Genomic DNA, 13,393 nt, shown 5'->3' on the forward strand with positions numbered 1-13,393 from the left:
CGGCTCGAACGATAGCTCGGACGAAATTTCGCGCTCATCTACCAATCAGCCAACAGGATCTGGCAATCTGCTGGATTGCGTGGATCGTCGATGTATCACGGATTCCTCAGTTCACGTCGTCCGTCTCGGACGGTGAGGGCGCACGCGGAGACCACTTGGTCGACTCGGATCTTTGCTTTCTGCTTTCTATCGTCGGTTCCCAACCTCTCGGGGTTCTGAAGGCGTTTTACAGCGTCGACGTTTCACTTGTGGGCTGAAGAAACGCGGAACGGCATCTGTTTCGATGAGCGAGTTTTGTACTAACGAGTAGTAGTAGTAGCAGCTGTGGTGAAGGCGTAGTGGGTAAATTTATGATCACGCTTCGTTAAGGCAGTGTTTGGTGCGTCCGGGGTTCAGACCTTCTGCGTTTCCGTGAGTGCCCTCGCTATGAATTCTCTCGCCGACCGCCGCAGTCGTCGACGAGTCTACAACCAACGACGCCACTTCGGCTTCCCCCGCGGCTCTTGTTGCCCTCGCCGATTCCGTGGATCGAGGAATATGACGATAATCCCTCTGTACTCCGGTCGAGGTACTATGAAGGGCTTAACGATATTCGAGCGTACGAACAGATGTTGTCCTCCACGATCCGAATATCGGCTCGTTCGTTCATAAACATAGAGCCTTGTGCTTGTATTCCAGAGAGGAGACAGAGAGCTCGATCCTATCCGAAGACGTCAATCCGAGGGATGACACTCTCACATTCACTGTGATTGACTCAACAAGCGAGCCGATCATTTAGGCGAAAGCTCGATACAAACAAATTACCGTCGATGGCGGGACGAGCTGCGAACAATTGAAAGCACCGGATATCCAAAGCTCAACTGTCCTCCGATCGATCTACGGCCGACGATATGTAGACGACACTGGGCAAGATACGCGCGTGAACGTCGAACGGAACTCGACTGGGGAGATGCAATTGGATTTCGCGTCGTTGCAGAGCTGCCGCCGGCCCTTGATGGGAGTCGTCCTGAATGCGTCCTCCGCTACCGAAGGCTCCCGAACACTGTTGGCTGGATTATTCCTCAGGGTTGGAGCTTTGACCCTCGATCCCTGTCCTCCCGGAACTTCTGAATGTGACAGGACGACCGATTCGGGTTGCCCGCTTCGATTTCAGAGAGAAACCCTAAACGATCGATAATAATCAGATGTTAAAACTGTAGTTTCTTGGAGAATGACAGTTCGGCCTCCAATAAACATCCAATGGGTGGTTCGTCGTTGTTGTTGTTGGTGCTGCTGTCATGGGCTGACAGCAGCTTGGCGAAGTTCGTCGACGACGTCGACCGTCCGATGGAGCAATTTCGCAGAAGTAGGCTCAGGTCGGCATGTCGATTTTTTCCGGAAATGCACCTCCCGCATCGCTCGGCACTTTGCACACACACACACACTTTTTTCCTCACTAATTCACCATTTCATCGTCGGATCCAAGTCGAGAAAATTCCATTCGTTCGCTCGACGAAGCCACTCGAACCGCATCCGAACGAAAGCATGCCGACTCGGCGGTGGCGTAGCGGCTCCCGCACGTTGTTGTCCGGAGCCTCGACACGCGTGGTGGTGTTTCAATGCTGCAGCTGGAGCGACGGCGACGTCACAAACAATCCTGTGCGATTATCGGAAAAACCCTGATCCAGTCAGCACTGCCACCTGCACGTTTTATTCCTTCGCTGTGAGGCTCGCGCCGAACTTAAGAAAAAACCTACACAGAAGCTCCGTCGTGACGCTTCTCGTTGTGATGTCATGTGGACATGTTAAGAAAGGGCTCATCTGATGGTTCTACCAGCTGCTGGCTCAACTCCGGGGCTGAGCGAGAGGCGAGAGCACTCCAGTCGGAGGGAAGGGCCCGGAGGGCCACCTCCGAAAGAGGCCATGAGCGTCTCTTTCCCGAGGATTCCCTTCTCCGTTGGATGCTTTCCCTTTGCCATCATCCGAGCCGCCAGCCTCATCCATCCGTCTGTCCGTCTGTTCGTCGTGCGCCCGTCCGAACGTCGTGCGCCTGTGCGTCCATTCATTCATGCGTTCCCCGTCCCTGAATCCATCTATCCGCTCAGTCTGCCTCACCATCCTTGTTCCTTGGCCTGGGCGCACAGCGAGCCAAGGAGCCGATTTTCCAGATTCTGTGGAATTCGACTCCGCTAGAGTAGAATCTGAAAGCGATGCTCCGGATATTCGGTCTCGCTTTCCTCCTGCCTCCCCTTGTGAAGCCGCCGATGGAACTCAGGAAAACTCGGTTGGGTCCTTACAGGACTGCACAAATTCCAAGCGATTCCTCTCGGAGAATTTCTGATGAGTAGTCCCGGGTCCAGGGCATCGATCCCTCCCGAAAATCATCTCTATTCGTTTCGAATATCATTTCGGCTGTCAATGGTCATTCGGGGGGAATTTTCGTTTGCGTGGAGTCGGTCCCTCGAACACTTCGCACTGTCGCCGCGGAATGGCGAGCCTCCGAAGCGTAAACTCCGAGATCCGTATTCTCATTCAGAACAAGAAACGTGGCTGTCAATACTTTTGATGAGCTCTGCCGAGAGGGAAAGGTTGCGTCGGCAAACACCTCTTCCGGTGATGGGAAGGAGTGGTAGGTAGCTTTGGGGGGATCTCGCGTTTGAGAAGTGCAAACTTTCGGAATTTGTTTTCCTCGCGAAGACCGTGGCGCCCTCACCGGCCTTCTCGGGAGGCTCGCTAAACTTCTGATTGTTTCCCGATAGCAATTCGATCCCGTTAGACTTAAATTCATCGGATTTGCATCGATGATACGCTCGCAGCCGGATTCGGGATCAACCGCTCGTCGATTGTCGCCGCTTCGCGACGCCGGCAGCGATTCCGTTCGGGAGGTCGAAGAGATCCTCCTGGAACGGAGGTCCGAAACTGAACGTCATAGAGCTTCTCCGACTTCGCTTTGCTGTAGATTGGCGCGCTCTCGGACTTCACTCGTTGAAAACCCTCGTCTGCAGGTCGGTACCGCTCCCGGCTTCTGACTCTGCCCTTCCGATTCGAGCATGGGGTTATAATCCCACTCTATCGGGGAGTCGGGTCGTACTCTACAGAAGACCCAGAGAACTAGCTTCGGAGGTCTTGCCACAAAATATCGAGAGAATTCTTTGCTCCTGCGTCGGAGCGTCCAGGAGCCCTGACAGCTTTGACGCTTCAATCCGTGCGAAAGGTATTTTCAGCGAGGAGCCCGCGAGCGACCGGAGCAGCGACTCACAACTTTGCCTCAAACACCGTTGGAGCTTGTTCCCCTATTATAGGGCAAGTAATGAGCGGGAAGACGTGAAGGAGAGCTGAGAACTAGGCGCACGCAACCCCCTCATCAACGTGACTCGACACTCTCTTTCTTTTCCCCGCCAGCTCGCCGGAGTCCTCGTACTCTCTAATTAAACCTCAACAAGTTGGACCTACCTGCCCCGAAGGCTGAAGGGCAGACGTCGATAGACGAGGAAGAGAAAATCTGCGTCTTATCAAAATCTATCCTGACTCGTCAGTGAAAGTTTCTCTCGCAACTCAGGACATCGCCGTCGTGTGATAGATACCCCTGGCCAACATGACTCGGAACTTTCTGTCCGATACGACCTAGATATGAATGACGAGAAGAAGAGGCGGGAAGGACGGTGAGGAACACGCTCGACGGATGAAATCGACTGAAAATCGGGATGGAGGGAGAATCCGCTGTCGGGCTCGGCACTTCCCGATGATATTCCACGAGCGTGATTCAAGTCTCCAGACGAACATGGCGGCGCATCCTCACCCTAATTCGCGCAGGTACCAGATCTTGTCCACCTGGGATCCCTCTCCCTCCCGCTCGTCTGGGACTTAATTAGTCAAATGTGATGCTTTCTTGACAAGAATATTCCGACCTTTCCGTTGTGACGTCACAGCATTAGGCAAACGTCACTTCGTTACAACGGGAGACTTCCAGACAACGTTTGTTTGGCTCTACATACACGTCTGTACAGACCGTTGCCAAGGTTGCTCCTAGAACTATCCGACGACCTCCATTTGTATTGGACTTCCATTACGCATGAGGAGGTTTCCTCTCATACGCCGCTGAACATACCTAGTCGATTTGACAGTTGAGCGGGAAGGTAACCTTAGCTGCGTTCTCAGTAGGCCTTCCAGCGGATCGGATCCGCGGATCCGGATCCGCAAGATCCGCATGATTTTCGCGGATCTGGATCCGCAAGATCTGCAGGATTTTTACGAATCCGGATCCGCAGGATCCGCACGAGTTTGTTCCACAAATTCCACGAATGTAGGGAAAAACCATCGTACATACATAGTAGTCGGGAGGAAAACGACCATTAATCGCGTTCCTCCGATGGAGGAAGCAGGTAACGCGAGTCATGAATTTCCCATTTCGGTTCGGAGCCTCTCGTCTCAAAACTGAGGGCTTGTTCCCTCACTCATTCCCCGCCGACATGACGGCTCTGCACGTCGGACTTCGCTCCGACTTATGACCGGGATCCGGTCGATAGCAGCTGAGAGACAACTGTTCATACCTCATGCGCAAGCGTTGTCATCCCGCAGTTCGTGATCTGGACTGCTCCCCGCGTACAAGTTTGTAGAGCCTAAAATTATCGAGAATAAACTGCAGCCCTCGTGCCGGGACGAGCCCGTTCATCCATTTTTGTTGTTCTTCTTGTATTTAGATGGAGCGTTCCTCGTCATGGAGGACTACAAGGTAGCGACGGATCAGAAGAGCTGGGTTTGGAAACATTTATTGAAGAGTTCCAAAAGCGGAAAATGCATGAAATGCTTCAGGGTAGGCTCCGCATGAATATAATGAACATAGGGAGATCAGCAGCGAATCCGCATAGAACTGTACACAAGTTGTACACATGTATACGTATTTTTTTTTGGATCCGGTTTGGTGCGGATCTTATCCGCGGATCCGAGCCCAACGGATCTGCGGATCCCAAATTTCACGGGTCTTTGGAAGGCCTAGTTCTTAGCGCTCTGGTCGAGAGCAGTTTCGTATCGGCGGGACTCCGTTTACCAAAGCACAATTATTGGATAAACAGTCTGATGTGCCTGGATGATGAGCGTATTCGACGAGAAGAGCAGTATCAATGCCGCCGGGCAGACTCCGCTCGAGAGATCGGGAGCCAGTTATATCCGCGACTCGCTCGGAGACGCCGTCATCGACGTGCGTCGCGGCAGGCCAATGATCGAGGGAAGAGAGGATTTTCGACCGTCCTATCGTGTGCGTAGTGCACAGCCTGCTCGGGGAAGTCGGACTGTGTGCATACGCGCAGTTTCGTAACCTCGTTTTGTTGTGTGGGACTGATTTCCCTCACCGTTCTGTTCTGGAGCGGAGGCAAGTAAATAACTATCCGGTTTTCAATGCTTCATTGCTCAACACTTGTCATCGTAAATAGCCGCAGCAGACTAGGGACTGCTTCTCGGGAAGAAAACCCCAACTCGGGGTAAGGACCATCAGCGAATTACCGCTATGCATGTGCCTCTGTAGTAGATTCTAGGGATGTTTTTCTGGATCACCGATGTCTAAGTTTAAGAATAGGAAACCTCCGTCTGTCGCGATGGATGGGTTGAACACAACTGATATATTATTAGGAACATGCACATCGCTTTGAGAAGGGAAGAGCTGCATGCGGCATCTTCGAATCGCTTATATCCTCCCAATTTTACACGGACTAGATCGTCAGATCTTGGCTAATTGACAGCCTCGATTACCTCGCGACTGACGGCGAAAATTTTTCCGACGTTTGTAATGACAGTTATCACACATCGGGAGCGGCCGTTCTCGCCTAGCGGGAGGTGGAGAATCGCCGGAGGCTGTGAAGTGAAAAGATCCGAACATAATAATGCACAACAATCCGTAAGGAGGGGGCGGGGTCGGATTTTCGTGCTGCAAGAGGACCACGTCGCTAGGTCCACGTCGTGAACTCCCTGCATTAACCCGGCCAGGCGGTGTCTATCCTGGAAACAGCAAACCCATGGAGCTCGACGAGCTTCCTCGACTTGGATCTTGTCCTAGATCTGGTAAACATTGCGTTCGCGGCCGTGATTCATTTACGAGCTCAGCAGGGGATCGAAGGCGGGTCCCGGGCCGTCGCAGCGGAGAGGGATGTCAGGAAGAACTTGCGAGAAGACTGAGAAGATCATTACCGACGGCGACACGCTTTTTTAGCGACCTGTCTGTTTGGGGAAGATTCCCGTAACACTTGCTGCTGAATATATATTCAAGTTTCACGTATCTTCTGACATGTACTCGTCGCGGAAGACAGCGACGTTATTTTGAGAACGGCCAAACGGTGGAGACGGAATATCGGAGGGACAGAAAAAAGTGACCTGGAAGCGTGACATCGAGCCTGAGGGGATTTCTCTCCGGTTCATCAGAACCTGAGGAATCGTTCGGGACCCTCCGTGGTCGACGGTACAAAGGAATCGTATCCTCGGGCAGAATCGACCGCTGATACCATGGCGGTTGCGTCAATGCCGGCACCAAATATTCAATTCAGTGGGAATTCCTGTCAGCGAGATGATACCTTTAGTCTGGTGCGCAGAGCATCACGGGCGGGACTTGGTCGATCGGGGCGCTTTGATCTTTTTTTCAGTAACCCATCTTTTCGTCTGAGGGCATGAGGTCGTTCCAATAATTTTACCGAGTCGGTGTCGACGCTCCTCTACGTTCATCGAATCATTCGCGCCCCTCCCGAGCGAAAATCGATCGCTCCGAGTGTATTCTCATCGATTAGCGACTACCGTCGCTCTCTGCTCCTTTTGAGTGCATATGTCCCAATGAGCGCGGTCGCTCGGAGTCGTCGGAACCAGAGTCATCTAGCAATCTGAAACTCCAGACACATAGCGCGTGAACGTTCAGCAGAATTTTCAAAGTCGCCGAACGAGTTTCTGCTTGTCCATTGGCAGGATTTCACCGTTTACATCGGCAGAATGTTTTCAGCGCTTCACTTATTCACCGACAGTACAGGAAGTCACGGGGGGGAGGGGGTGGGATTATTGGCGCCATGTTTTCTTGCGCACACCGAAACGTGTCCTCGCGACATGAACTGTCGCGCTTTATATAATTAGCTTTTTGGTGAGCCATGACGAATCACGCAGATGTAAGCGAATAACTGCCGAAAGTACGAAAATTAGGGCCATCCATATCGGGCTTTGGGCGTGGAAACGAACGGCTGCCGAATCGGTCACTTCAGAGGGCGTAGCCGGAACGCGAACTATGATCAGAAAACTGCAAAATGTCGAAATGTCGTGACTCTCTGTTACAGCGGAGAGTGTCGCAAACTCCTCACCGTGCCGCTGGCGTGACATTGATTTCGGATGTTCACGAATCCCGATGAGAGCTCGGACCGAAGGGCACACTACCGGGATTGATGGCTTCGTGCCTGTCCACATCGAGGACCGCTTAGTCTAATGGAATCTCACCCGTGGGATTTGCATGACGCGTAGCCTACCTTGAGTATGCGGCTATCGAGAGTCGAGATCCTGTGAGGTGAGACACCTCAGAATAATTCTCGAAAGCAATATCTGGCCCTAGTCCATAGCCAGGTCATTTCTCTCAAACTCGAATCCTAGTTTCGAATTTGAGCCTGAAACGCTCCCGAAATGTCTCGACACTGCCTGCATCTTCTTCCGGAAAATCAAGGAGTTCTCCCGGCTGCTTCAAGGGGGAAACACTTTCATCCCATGATTCTGGGTCCCGGGAGTCTCTTGGGTCTTCAGGAATCGTCTCCCTCGGAATATTTGACGGTGATGATCACTCTAACGTTGGCATAAAAACCTTTTCCCTAAAAATCGAAACGGTGGCGCGATGAGTCTCGGATGTCTTCACATGAGTTCCGAATGTCTTCGAATCGCTGATGAATACGGATTCGAGCTGAGAAATTCGCTCCGCGAGCGTTTTTGTCGTCTAGACGTGTGTGAAGCTCTTCACGTGCAGAAGCTGACACTTCCACTGGCACCACGAGATCAGTGTAATGCTCATTGTTATTGTACCAGCCGTGCTCGCACGCCGAGTGCGATTCTTCCGAAGCTGTAGCTGCTGAAGCAGAAGCGGAAGCCTGATGGCGACACTCAGTAACGCTGGATGGGAGGAAAATCGAGAGTAGTTCTGTGTATAATCTTCCATATTTCGATTTGAGCTACGTCACACGCTGCAAATGTGATCCTGAGTCGTTCGCCGAGTGGCGCTTCTCAAAGAACGGGGTCCCGTCATGAATGAATGGAAAATGATAGAAGACGACGAATAAGAGCAGACCGCAACACGAGAACAGCGAATGCGCAGAAGACACCGCTCTGTGACGGATCAATCGCTGGAGCCCACTGATAATTTCGGAAGAGAACCGTTCCCGCTCGGTCGAGTCTGAGAAGATGATCAGAATCGTTCCCGCTTTGTGTCCTCTAGACAGATGATTCGCGATCAGGTGTCGCGCGGAGTCACCTCTAGAAAAACGAATCTGCGCAGAGGACGCCGAAACGACAAATGCAGAGATGACTCTACGAAGACGACGTATGCAGGGAAAGCCTTAAATGTCTTGGAATGCACGAACACACGGAAAACAGGAAAAAAACAACGAATGCACAGGGAGCACCACGATACAACGACAGTTCACAGACGAACGGGCCTTTGGATCGAAATTCGTTAGTGGAACTAAAATGCTCGATAGCGCTAAGGGGTATCAGTGCTTCCAAATATTTTAATCAACGCTCAAAGTGTAGTATCGAGTTTGAACCATGAGGCTCCGGAAAGGTGAATTGTGAGGCTCTGAAAATTCATCATGATTGGATCTCAGCTTTCGGCTAGCGTCCCGGAAGACGAAAAATTGATGCGAGTATCGGAATAGTCTAGGAAAACGTCTGAAATCAAGAATGGAGGCCCGCAGCCATACGAAGAGCTCGATCTCAATCGATGGCGATTTCGAATTCGCGTCAAGTGCAGCGCTACTCCACCATCTAAGATCTGCGATGACGTCATATTAACGCATTCTGGGAAATACTCGGAGTTTCCCGCGTTTTTCTGAGGATTGGCCCGCGGAAGAGCTGGAAAATTTACATAGGCAAGGGACGAGGGAGTGCCGATCGATTGCACGTATAATCAGAATGGAATCCTGGGCGAAGCACTGGATAAGGTGCGAACTGACAGAGAGTTAGCTTTTATTATAGAGGGGGGGGGGGTATGGTACAAAACCGTCCTAGTCCACGTTCTATGGATTTCCGAGTTGAATGGAAGTTGAAATGTAATGATTCCCGAGTCATTGAGTTGCGAATGGTGCATTCCCAGAGATATGAATATCAGTGCGACACCACATCGGTGCATATCCGCCGGAGCGGAAGCTTACGGTTTCCGCGTAGAGCGAGAACTAGGCTCTGGAGAATCCTCCACAGAACATAGCTGGCCAGTTTTCGCTTCGAGTGGAGCTTGCCAGCTGGAATCTTGTGGGGATTCTTTTCGATGAAATGAAGCTCCGGAACCTCCTCAAACCTTCGCGATCGATAGATAACTCTCGGTCCATACTAGAGAGATCCGCACGAGAGTAGCCGTGTATGATGTGCTCCAACTGGCCCTCTCTGGAGCCACGACGCTCAATCGAATGCTCTTGTCTCTGAAAGTTTTTGTCCTCTCAACGTCGAATCAGATTGGCAGAGGAGCTGCCAGAAGTGGACGACTCATTCTCGCCGTCTTTGTCGACTTGATAGGCATCAACAATGCCTCCAGGGCTCTGACCCCCGATCTGCTCAGTCTGTCCCTTTTGAATACACTTCCAAGGTGTCGTGGGATGGGAAGAGAGAAAAACGATACAGCTCGACCTTCAAGAGTTTTTATTGGAAAACTCAGCTCGCAGCGCGTGCTGAATCGAGATAAATGGCTCGTCCTGGAACTGCGAGAAAGAGCCATGCATAGTCAAAGAGAATTCGAAACGAAGCCCCGTGAATATTTGGGTTTATTACTCCGGACAGAGAACTATGAACCAGGGCTCCTGAACTCCTGAAATACAGCCTTGGTCACTTTGCGAGAAAAAACTTGGACATCGAGGAATTTTCGTCAATTTTCAGAGTCCGTCTTGATTCCCTTCTCTTAGTAGGTCAAGCTCGCAGGGTGCTCGTCAAGTGTATTCCATCTTTGCGTCAAGCTCCCGACAAACTTTGTTTGAAATCCAAAGCGTGGACTGCTCGAATTCGGTCGATGACTATTGACACCATTGTGAGCTCCCGGAGAATCATTGGGGAGAGCTATCACCGATCGGGAGATGCTCCTGTCGGATAGAATTTCGGAATAGAATTGCGGAATAGAATTGTCTGCGCTCGAACGAAGGGAAACTGCGCATAAATCTCAGCATCGAACGAGCTCGGAGCCGCGTGACTGTCGGGCTCCGTCTCCGTGGAACCATTGTCTTCATGCCCGCAACACCTACACTGTTCTCAGAGAAATTACTGCGATCTCCATCTCCGCAGCGGAGATTACCACCGGCCGTCAATCCGCCCATATAGAAGAAATAGCATTGACGGTGGAGCGAGGAAAGGCTGCGAGTGCTCCCTTCACCGAGGTGGTGAGGAACAGGTTTCGCGGATGACAAACCAGAGGCACGCAAAGCGAGCATCGGCCTTGGAAGTTCAAGCATCCATGCCGCTTGGAAGTTCTTCGAATGGCCGGCAGGCCCTCGGCAGCTCTTCATAATCTGGGGCGTCTCCCAAAAGAAATCCTTGTTGGGCAGGTACCCGCGCTTGGGTGCACCATCCATTTGTACATCCCTAGCAGACAACAATAAACCCACTTGCAAGCGTGACCCCAGACCGGCAAGTTCATATTCAAGTCACTCCATCACTTTCCCGCTTCCGAGGCAGATGCAGGCCAATCCCATGAATCGCAAGCAGCGATGGGAGGAATTCAAGGATTACGCGCTGTGCACCGAGGTATACTCTCAGCCCGCGGCCGTACAGATAGCGCATTTCCGAACGACTATGGGACCAGTATGGAGAACACGCATCGCTCATTGTCAGCTCTCACCATCGGTGGTAGCGCCTGCCACGCCGGGCCAGGCCGACGAATCGAGACATGTCATGCATTGAAAACCCTGATCAAGGAACTGGACAAAGAGTTCAACAGCCATCAGAACATTTTGGGACTCCGAGAGTACTTTCACACATGCCATCTAGAGAATCGCGACATCGAGGAATTCATCACGGAAGTGCAGAAACGAAGGAGCGCTTGCGCGTTCCCGGATGGTCTTAGAGACGAACTGGTGAGAGACCGTCTCGCCCTGGGAGTGAGAAGCCAGATTCTGAAAGATCGAATCACAGCGAGTGAGAAAACTGATCTACAGTCCTTTCTCGGAATGCTGCGGAGATCTGGAAATTCGAAGAACCGCGCCAATGGCAGCGGCGCCGGCGGAGCCCCTCTGGCGGGAAGACAGAGGAAAACACAGAAGAAGATGTTCGGTTCGTTCGATCGAAACTGAAATACATCGGCGTTGGGAAGTTTGCGAGGAACAAGTGCAAATGCGGATTCGAACATGAGAATGATCGGAAGGAATGCCCTGCGAGCGGGAAATCATGTGCTAACGCGGTAAAGTGGGCCATGTTGCTCGAATGTGCGTAGTAAAACAGAAGCAAACTCATCAGGTCACCGTAGCCCCCGACGCCGAAGAAATGGAGTATGATCGGCACACCACGGAAGAAAGCTTCGCGGTCAGAGTGCATTCGGTGGGAGACCCGAAAAAGGTGCGTCTGATGATAAATCTCTAACTTTGTATGTACAAGAGGCTAGCTTCGAGAGGTATGGTTGGGAGTTTGTCGCAGACCAATGAGATATTGAAAATGTACAAACGGAGATCTGAGCAGATCGCTCGGCAGATGCTCAATCCGATGCGCGAACGAATCGATCGAGCATTACGTAAGATTCGAGGTCGCGGACGTAGCCGAGAGCCCTCTGCTGTCCGCCAACTGATCACTGAAACTCGATAGCATTCGCTTAGGATCGAACACGGAAAAACTTCACGGAGTCGATCGAGCGGATGCGTCGACGGAGTGTGATCTTTCGGCTCTACTGCGGAAGCACGAATCTGTTTTCGAGGGATCGGGGGAGCTCCCCGGGGAAGTGAAGATCCACCTGCGTTCAGATGCGGTGCCAGTCCAGTGTCCACCGCGCAAGATACCTGCTGCCATCAGGGAGCAGGTCATTGACCAAATCAGGGAGCTCAAGACTCTTACTACCGAAGGAGTAGAAAACCCGACGCCGTGGATAAGCCCAATTCTCGTGTTCCTACGCGGAGGGAAGAAACCAAGGATCACCCTCGATCCATACCATCTTAATCAAGCGACTAAACGTTCCCGCTTCAGACTGATGAAATCATCGTCTGCTACGGCGTTCGAATTGGACGCACTGGCGACGAGCGCGAGAAAAATCGCAAGTTCTCGTGTTTTTCGTGTCCAAAGTACGTGTCAACTCCCAAGAAGAGGATAAAACAACGGTGGACATCTATCGTAAGTATCGAGTGTGGCAATCCCCGCCTGAAATACCTTGATTCGCGGAATGAGTCTCAAGGTCTGCAGCAATTGTCTCACCGAGGCGAAAAGAATACTCGCCTCCACTACAAAATGCTGCGTTTTCGGTGAATTGAAATCTAGAGCGGAACAACTGCTCAAATCTAAAATCGTCGCCGACGAAAATGCGATGGGCCACTCGATGGAGGCAGAAAGAATGAGGTGAGAGCTCATCGCCGCTAAAACTCAAATAGGAGAGTTGAATACACAACTCGATGAGTTAAAATAAAAAAATAAAGAGATATCTCTTAAATTAGAGGAAACATACAAAACTCTCGAACAACAGAAGTTGGAGATCGGCGCCGTGGAAACCGCACAAGCCATAAGAGGGATGAATATCGGTGCGGCTCACCTGGCAGACGCTACTCGGAATCCGTGTATAATACTCTACTCGGACAAGGGTCTGCGGAGGCTTCGTAGAGGAAAGCCCGATATCGACCTCTACACCAACTTCGCTGGTCAAGTGACTTTCGGAAAATCGGTCTGCCAAAAAGAGCTAACGACATTTGCAGGTATCAGCGATAACCTCGACCAGCATCCAGAGATGAAGGCACACATCATTTGTCGTCTGGGAAGAGCGGAGGTGGCCGCGGCTGTTCAGAGCGAAACGCCTCTGACGGTCGAGGGCATCGCCAAGCAGATCATTAAACCCTCAGCGGGCCTCAAAATGAAGCGCGGGGTTCTACCAATAACGTGGTGTACGATGATGGAACCAAAACAAGTTCCGAACACCGCGGCTGTCAACAAAGCGATCATGGAGTCGCCAAAGGTCAGAGAAGCCCAAATCGGGGTTTTCGATCTACGAATCCTTTCGGGGGATGATCGGAACCTGACAAACACC

Source organism: Galendromus occidentalis, unplaced genomic scaffold (genome assembly GCF_000255335.2).
Source record: "Galendromus occidentalis unplaced genomic scaffold, Mocc_1.1 scf7180000077512, whole genome shotgun sequence".
NCBI lineage: Eukaryota > Metazoa > Arthropoda > Arachnida > Mesostigmata > Phytoseiidae > Galendromus > Galendromus occidentalis.